This window comes from Oncorhynchus masou, chromosome 31 (assembly GCF_036934945.1).
Source record: "Oncorhynchus masou masou isolate Uvic2021 chromosome 31, UVic_Omas_1.1, whole genome shotgun sequence".
NCBI lineage: Eukaryota > Metazoa > Chordata > Actinopteri > Salmoniformes > Salmonidae > Oncorhynchus > Oncorhynchus masou.
In genome coordinates, this window is record NC_088242.1 from 36,620,282 (window position 1) to 36,629,257 (window position 8,976).

Sequence of the window (8,976 nt, forward strand, 5' to 3'; positions counted from 1 at the left end):
TAATAATTTAAAAAAGGTTAAATTACTACACACCTTTATAGGGTTAGCTTAAGTGTTCCCACACAGCCATATCTCCATGTTACACAGCTTGTCTGTCTGTGCAAACTGCTGCAGCAAGTGTATATCTTTTATATGAAAGATTCATTCTTGTTGATATTAAAGAAAAGAGTCTGAAAACCCTACATATGGAGAAGAAGTGGTCCACAGAGCTGACTGATTCCTCCCTTCACTGTTATTTTGCTTCTCCTGCTGCATGCATGCTGTCAGCATGTTTTGATGTGAAAAGTTCATGTTGATATGCTAATATTGAATGTTGTTGATGTTTACCCTTTCATGGTACAAGTTTGCCTCTGGATTTGTAAACCCAACAGAGAAACTGAGGACATGTGCATCATCTTGTTTCAGGACATTGTCTTTGATGAAGATGTAGGCAGACTTTACATCTTGGGGGATGTTGTACAGTAGGCAACACTTCTGGGAGCATTTGCACCAAATTTTACAGCTGCTGTGCGGCTGACTGGCTGCGGCACTAATAGCTGAGGGTTGCGACACCAGTCCATACTGATAGTCGGTAACAAGTCCAAATACAGTGCTGAAAGGCATAATCAACATAGTGCTTAGTTTAGCTAGCTTGCTGGCTAATGCTATGCAGCACAAATGTCAAAGTCTGACCAATTGCAATAAAGGTTAAAACCAGAAAAAGTATATTTGACAGTGTCAATTAGTTAGTTGCATTAGTAACGAATCAGCATTCCAAAATAGTTTTTATTTAAATGGAACCCTATTAAGAATAACACATTGACGTTCTGGACCTTCGAACACATCTCACGCTTTGTGAAGCCATTGTTCGATCACAGACAGAAATGAGTGAGACAAAAAAGTAAATAATGTCATTACTGCCTAAGATAACTTTACGCCTATTTGGCAGAGAGAACTTTTCTTGAAGACCAGTTCAAGTGTATATCCGCGATGTCTTCTTCCTCTGGTGGACATGGATGGGGTCATTGCAGACTTGGAAGGGGGATTCCTGAAAAAAATATTGGGCCAGGTACCCCAACAAACTGTACATCACCCTGGAGGACAGACAAAGATTCTGGATGTCATCTCAGTATGGGAACTTGAAGCGTGATCTGTGTTGAAGTAGTTCTGAACTATCTATTTTGGCCTCATTCATTGTTCCCTCTATCATTACCAGTCTCCCAGTCCCTGAAAATCATCCCCAGTCTCCCAGACGCTGAAAAGCATCCCCATAGCATGATGCTGTCACCACCATGCTTTTCACGGTAGGGATGGTGATGAGTTGTGCCTGGTTTTCTCCAAACATAGCACTATGCATTACATTTTTGTCTCATCAGACCACAGAATCTTTTAAAAATGATTTGTATAATCTTTTTTTATGGAAGCTTTATTTAAGTCAGCAAGTCAGTTAAGAACAAATTCTTATTTACAATGACGGCCTGGCCTAACCCGGACGACGCTTGGCCAATTGTGCGCTGCCCTATGGGACTCCCAATCAGAGCCAGATGTGGTACAGCCTGGAATTGAACCAGGGACTATAGTGACGCCTCTTGCACTGAGATGCAGTGCCTTAAACCGCTGCGCCACTCGGGAGCACTCATGACATAGTGTGCTCTGCTGTATGTCTTTGCTATGCGTCGTTTGCATAGCTAAAATGTCACCATGCTTAGTTTTCCCAGAAATACTGTAGGCACTAACTTTATAGCTGGAACCTTTGCTTTACCCTTTGTTAGTGTTTCACTTTGGCCTAGCTGATGTGAACAACCATATAGCAGTTAACTTCAAGGGCAATTGTCCTCATTTAACAAATTCACAGGTCTCCCTGTTCCAACATTAGCCTGTATTCTCATGTTAGGACATCTTCTTTGCTCACCGTTCAAAAAATGGTTTGTTGTTGAAAATTTACATTGAAAACAAACTAACCCTTTTGTTTTCTTCTCTGTTTTCCAGCACAGATGGTTTTATTTGCACCAGCTCTATAAAACACCATATACACTGCCCAGGTGAGAAGGTAAGCTCGGAGTCAAGACAGAAACCCTGTAGGCTGGAGGCAGAGTGGTGATTGTGTTACCTCTTTCTAACAATAATGGTCTTTGCACTCTCCCTTGCGCATGCGTGTTCAGTGTGCCTGGATAGAGAAACACCTGAGCTATGACTTCTTGGAGCAGATCTTCCTGACCTGAGACAAGAGCATGGTGACTGGGGACATCCTCATAGATGACACGCCAGACATCCGAGGCGAGTCGAGTGTTTGTAGCAAAGCTGGAAAACTGGGTGTGTCTAAATGTATGTGTTTTGCATTTATGTGACGGTGCCATATGCATGCTACTTTGTCATACATTTAGGTATATTACAGCTTAGTTTGTTGGTAATTAGTACTCCAGACCGTTAGACTAATCGACAAGCATTACGTGACCTTTGTGATGTGCCTCTGTTGCAGGTGTAGAGCCCAACCCAACCTGGGAGCACATCCTGTTCACTGCCTGCCACAACAAAAAACGTAACCCCCAGCTCCAGCCAGCGCCTGCTCTCCTGGGCCCATGACTGGAGGGCCATCCTGGAGAGCAAGAGGCGCTGAACCCTTAAGCACACACACCAACCTCCCCTTCTCCAACCTGATGACCTACACTACATTGGGTTTCAACTGCTAGAGTGAATACTTCCACTAACTTCTCCAACTTGAAGTGAAGTGAGTATTCATCTGTTTGACCACTAGGGGGCACACATAGACTGAAGCATGAGGTAGAAATAAGTGGTGTGCCGATCTCATCATACTCGTCATCGGATCTGTTTTATCACACATCATACTCGTAATCGGATTTACTCGTGATCGGAAAACCCAGAAGTGCGCTTTAAATGCGGGTAAAAGCCTATACATTCAAGGCGCATTACTGCGCTATCACTCAAATGTGCATCGTTATGCCCCTTCACTCATTCATGCACACATTGTTAAATGACCCAGACAGATGATATCCTAAATATCCTATACCCTCTGCTGTGAACAAATATAGTCAAGCTCTTCCATCAAAAAGCATGTATATCTCTTTGCAGGCCTTGCAGTATATTCACAGTGGTCTAGTGAAGAACTTATGATCAAGTTGCCTTTATTAACAAAGAGCAACACTGATTGCGAGCCAACAACTAAACGGGTAACCATTTTGTGATTTTTGTTGCAATGGTGTCAGCTATTGCTGCCACTTCCTAAATTGTGATCGCAGGCAGCATTGTCAATGGCTTATCAAGCTTCTAAAATGTTTCATCCATCACTCATACTGAGATGATTTTCTGTACAGTACTTACACCTGGCTGAATGTCTCTAGCTTCTAATTAAGTTTTACAAAATCATTTGAAATTGGTGCTAAAATGTTGTTCATTGCTAGATCACCTATTGTGAGTGTCCTTTCCCCCATTGATTCACAGAGCGGGCGTAGCAAGCTTTGGCCTGATCTCTATACGGCTCTGGTTCTAACTGTTTTCAGTTTAACCGTATCAGCATGATTTACATTTTACATTTAAGTCATTTATCAGACGCTCTTATCCAGAGCGACATGATGTTGAAGCTAACTCATTTCAATCTTGTTTCACACAATGCCTTTGTACCAATGCCACCTACTTTCCTCTCCTCTTATCTCTGGTGTTAATCAAATTGTAAAAGCACTGGTAGGCTTTCTTGTAATGATTTTTAACCTTCCAAGTGTCTTTACAGTTGTCATGAAGGGAAGGAGATTAGGAAAATAATGTTGTCAAGACAGTTGGACAACAAGTGTTTACCCTGATGATGACTGTCTCTGGGGCGAGTTAGGGTTAAGCGATGTGTGTGTCTACTGTCCACTGCCCAGTCAACCACTGCATCTCACGAAGCCTCTTCACATGTCACTGCATCTTGTCAATGATTGTCTCGTGTCTTTGGTGTTGAATAATATGCCAATGTGTTGTTTTTTTTGCAGAACAGAAAATATACCAAATGTCGCCATTAACAACAGGTTGAATAAAGAATGCAACATATTGAAAATATAGGGTATTCAATGATTTATTGAAAGTTTTACATGATACATGATCCTGTTAAAGGTCAAGTAGGAAACATGTTTTGAGTTTCGGGGGGAAAAATATCCAGATTCAGCAGTAGGGGCCACTCTTACCATGCACTTCAGACCCAGGCTCAACAAGTGCATTTTCTGTTTGTTTTGGTGTTTCAGATTTTTTTGTGCACAAATAAAAATAAATATGAAATAATGTGCTGTGTCATTTTGGAGTCACTTTTATTGTAAATAAGAATATAATGTTTCTAAACACGTCTACATTAATGTGGATGCTACCATAATTACGGATCATCCTGAATGAATCATGCATAATGAGTGAGAAAGTTACAGAGGCACAAATATCATACCCCCAAGACATGCTAACCTCTCAACATCACAATAACAGGGAGGTTAGGATTTTTTTGGGGGGGAGGGGCGAGGTATGTTTTTTTTGGTGAGGCCAGCCATATTGGGGAAGGATTATTTTCCTTCTCCGCCCACCAGAACAGTGCACAACTTAGGGAGGTCCAACCAGTACACAGAATCACAATGTTGTGTCCCAAAACTAAGTGTAAAAACCTACAGAGTACTCAGAAATGTTATTGAACGAGGGAGGCCTACAACCAAACATAAAACATATATAAATAAGGGAGGTTTGTGTGGGCAACAAACTTTTGAGAAACAATATTTGTGCAGTCTTTAACTAGCATGTAGGCATTGTTATTGTACGTTTACGTTTATTTACTAAATGGTTCCCTTTTAGATTTCCAGGAAGACGGACCATGGAACAACTCACATAAAAAGAAACGGCATCACCAAATGGAATATTTGTCCTAATTGGGATCCAAATGAAGAATGAAGTACTGTGTAGTCATGGAAAGTGTTGAACTGTTATGTAAACATACTTGGTAATACATAGATAGTATAGTGCAGTGGTGGAATGCCAGCAGTTGTGTGTTGTAAGGTGTGTGAGTCTTTGGATTTAGCAGCCCGGTAATTACTAGATATTAACAAGGTAAATACCTAGCAACAAAAAGTAAAGACATGGTAACAATTTATTACCAAATGTACTTCCTAGGAACCAAGCAAGTAGGTGCTACATATTTAATTAGTAAATACAAAATAATAAAATGTAATGATATAGTATTCCCCTTTAGCCCAAAGGTAAGTATTGAAGACCTTATAAGTAAGTACCATGTCTATTTGCGCACCTACTGGATGGAAACTACAAATGTAATGGCTAAGATTTATTATTGAGACTACCTAAATCATATAAACTGGAACAACCGTCTCAGTAACGGGTGCATAAAGTCCAAACACTAACAGATTGGATTAGTTTAGAAAAGGGTATGTTATTTATGTTTGTGTAGCATAAGATTAATCAACCAATCAATGTACATGCAAAAACACAGGTATTGAAACAAACAATACTGAAAATCAACCTGCAGTAAAGCATGCTAGGAAATATGATCGTGATGGGCGTGGTTTTGAGAAAACATACATTTGTAATTTTACTCAAATAGAATGTTCAAATTCAGCTCACTTTGAGCAGAGTTTGTTGATTCAACGTACAATTGTAAAGGCCAATTCAAACGGACATATAAGATGAGTTAAAATGAACACACAACAATAAGGGCTACATAGCGAATATAACAAATACACATTTGTTATGGATTCTCAGGTGTATAACTTACAGTGAAATGCTTACTTACGAGCCCCTAACCAACAACGCAGTTTACATTTTTGGGGGATAAGAATAAGCTATTAAAGTAACAAGTCTGGGTAGCTATTTGATTAGATCTTCAGGAGTCTTATGGCTTGGGGGTAGAAGTTGTTTAGAAGCCTCTTGGACCTAGACTTGGCGCTCTGGAACTGCTTGCCGTGCGGTAGCAGAGAGAATAGTATATGACTAGGGTGGCTGGAGTTTTTGACAATATTTAGGGCTTTCCACTGACACTGCCTGGTATAGAGGTCCTGGATGGCAGGAAGCTTAGCCCCAGTGATGTACTGGGCTGTTCGCACTATCCTCTGTGGTGCAATGCGGTCGGAGGTCGAGCAGTTGCCATACCAGGCAGTGATGCAACCAATCAGGGAGTCCAGGATGTAGTAGCAGAGGGAGGGGTTTAGTCCCAGGGTCCTTGGCTTATTGATGAGCTTTGAGGGCACTAGGGTGTTGAACGCTGAGCTGTAGTCAATGAATAGCATTCTCACGTAGGTATTCCTTTTGTCCAGGGGGGGAAAGGGCAGTGTGGAGTGCAAAAGAGATTGCATCATCTGTGGATCTGTTGGGGTGGTATGCAAATTGGAGCGGGTCTAGGGTTTCTGGGATGATGGTGTTGATGTGAGCCATTACCAGCCTTTCATAGCACTTCATGGCTACAGACGTGAGTGCTATGGGTCAGTAGTCATTTAGGCAGGTTACCTTAGTGTTCTTGGGCACAGGGACAATGGTGGTCTGCTTAAAACATGTTGGTAGTACAGACAGAGAAAGATTGAAAATGTCAGTGAAGACACTTTCCAGTTGGTCAGCGCATGCTCGCAGTACACGTCGTGGTAATCTGTCTGGCCCTACGGCCTTGTGAATATTGACCTGTTTAAAGGTCTTACTCACATCGGCTGCGGAAAGCGTGATCAGTCTTCTGTAATAGCTGATGCTCTCATGCATGTTTCAGTGTTATTTGCCTCGAAGCGAGCATAGAAGTAGTTTTGCTCGTCTGGTAGGCTGTGCTTCCCTTTGTACTCTGTAATGATTTGCAAGCCCTGCCACATCTGACGAGCGTCAGAGCCGATGTAGTACGATTCGATCTTAGTTCTGTATTGACGCTTTGCTGTTTGATGGTTCGTCGCAGTGCATAGCAGGATTTCTTATAAGCTTCCAGGTTAGAGTCCCGCTCCTTCAAAGCGACAGCTCTAGCCTTTAGCTCAGTGCGGATGCTGCCTGTAGTCCATGGCTTCTGTTTGGGGTATGTACGTAAGGTCACTGTGGGGACGACATGATCGCTGCACTTATTGATGAAGCCAATGACTGATGTGGTGTACTCCACAATGCCATCAGAGGAATCCCGGAACATAGTCCAGTCTGTGCTAGCAAATTAGTCCCGTAGCTTAGCATCTGCTCCCTGCTTTAATTTTTGCTTGTAGCACCGCCTCTGGGTGAGACTTTTCTTGTTTTGCTTATTGCGGAATACAGCTCATGCAATGCTGTCTTAGTGCCAGCCTCTGAATGTGGTGGTATGTTAACAACTACAAAGAATACAAATAGGAGTGAGTTTGCTCAACATTTGGGCATTTAGCTGAACCAACATGCTGTGCTGCTTTCCAAAAGCAAACATGAATTTGTAATTTTACTTAGCAAGCTTTTTAAAATTCAGCTCACTTCGAGCAGAGTTTGTTGAGTGAACAAACTTTAGCACATTAGCTCAAGGTCTTGTCCATTTTAAGTGCACTCTCTTCACAGAATAAAACTGATTAAGCGATTGGTTAAGGTATCTTTTTTACAGTGCGTCTGTTGTGGAAAATGTCCAGTTGTGCACACACAAACTCAAACACACACACACACATACATACATCCATTCATCCTCCATCAGCCTCCCCTTAAATTGTGTTACAGTACCTGAGAGGTCTGTGACACAACTGTGTGCTTGGCCTTTGTCACCACTCAGAAATAACATGGGTCCCCTAACGTAACACATCTCTGTAACACTGACACCGAGCATTCGCAACACAATCACATATAGTTACAGCAACACAACGCACAATGCATGGTTTACCATAACACAGCCAGATTATCTGAGTGACCACAACACAACAGCACTATCTGAAAGACCAACCGACAACAAGCCAGTTGCAAAAAAGGATACGACGTGAAACGTTTGGCTGTTTGCAATGACATTGTATTTGAATGTGATCTTTTTTTTGTTGGTGCTTCCATGGCTGTGGATGTGGATGTTGCGTAGGTGTATCCATGGCCCTGACCTACCTTTCCAACACCTACAACAACCAATTATAGGTAATTGGGTCAGAGTGTAAGGTACTAGATTATGTGTATAATGAGAACACTGACATATCCAAGAGGTTGGTGAGTCAACACCACACATTTGCGAGGGGCTCCTAACATGAGTCATTAATGTCTATACGTAAGCAGGCATAGACTGGTGGCATAAATAATACAAGCTTAGCGCAAAAACAGAACAACATTCCAAACAATCCATACAATGCGAAAGCGTACAGACATTGACATCACTCACTAACGCATATGCTCGTTATAGATGTGATTGGTATGCAGCTTGGGTGGAAGTGTGAATGTATTAGGCTTGTGAATTTGGACTTGTCTGGGTAGACTTGAACAGCGCAACATTTTAACCACCAAGCCCCGAGGCATAAAGAAAGATGCATGCTAAAAATATCAGGAGGTTTTTTTATATTAGATGGAGGAATTGTGACTCACACATGGAGTAAATACTTCAAAATGTCCTTATTGGGAGGTGGAAGGAGGGGTGAGGTTCTAAGAGGTGTTTTACAGGATCGAAGCTTCTATGAGACATTGTTTGGTGGGAAACACAGGCCCAAAATAGACGTGTTTTGTCACAGCATTTCATACTTGTGGCTAAACATTTAGAACTCCCTTCTTAGGGTGAATGTCAAAATGCTTCATTTTACAAATGAAATTCCACTATTAAGGTTGTCCTACTAAAGGATTAGCAGCAGTTAACGATTTCCGCAGAACAGAGAAAATTAATGGGCACGGAAATTCTCATTATAGTCACACACAGGAGGTTGGAGGCACCTTAATTGGGGAGGACGGGTTCGTGGTAATGGCTGGAGCAGAATACGTGGAACGTCAGTGGAACGTTCCTGACATTATTATGAGCTGTCTTCCCCTCAGCAGCCTCTTGTGATGTCACAGTAGCAGTCTATTCGAAAACTTTCATTACATTTC

The 8,976-nt window shown here is 41.8% G+C and overlaps 1 pseudogene; it reads left to right on the forward strand.

The window, feature by feature from the left end:
- Positions 1–611: 611 nt before the first annotated feature.
- On the forward strand, positions 612–3,419 carry LOC135525179 (5'(3')-deoxyribonucleotidase, mitochondrial-like; annotated as a pseudogene).
- Positions 3,420–8,976: the final 5,557 nt, after the last annotated feature.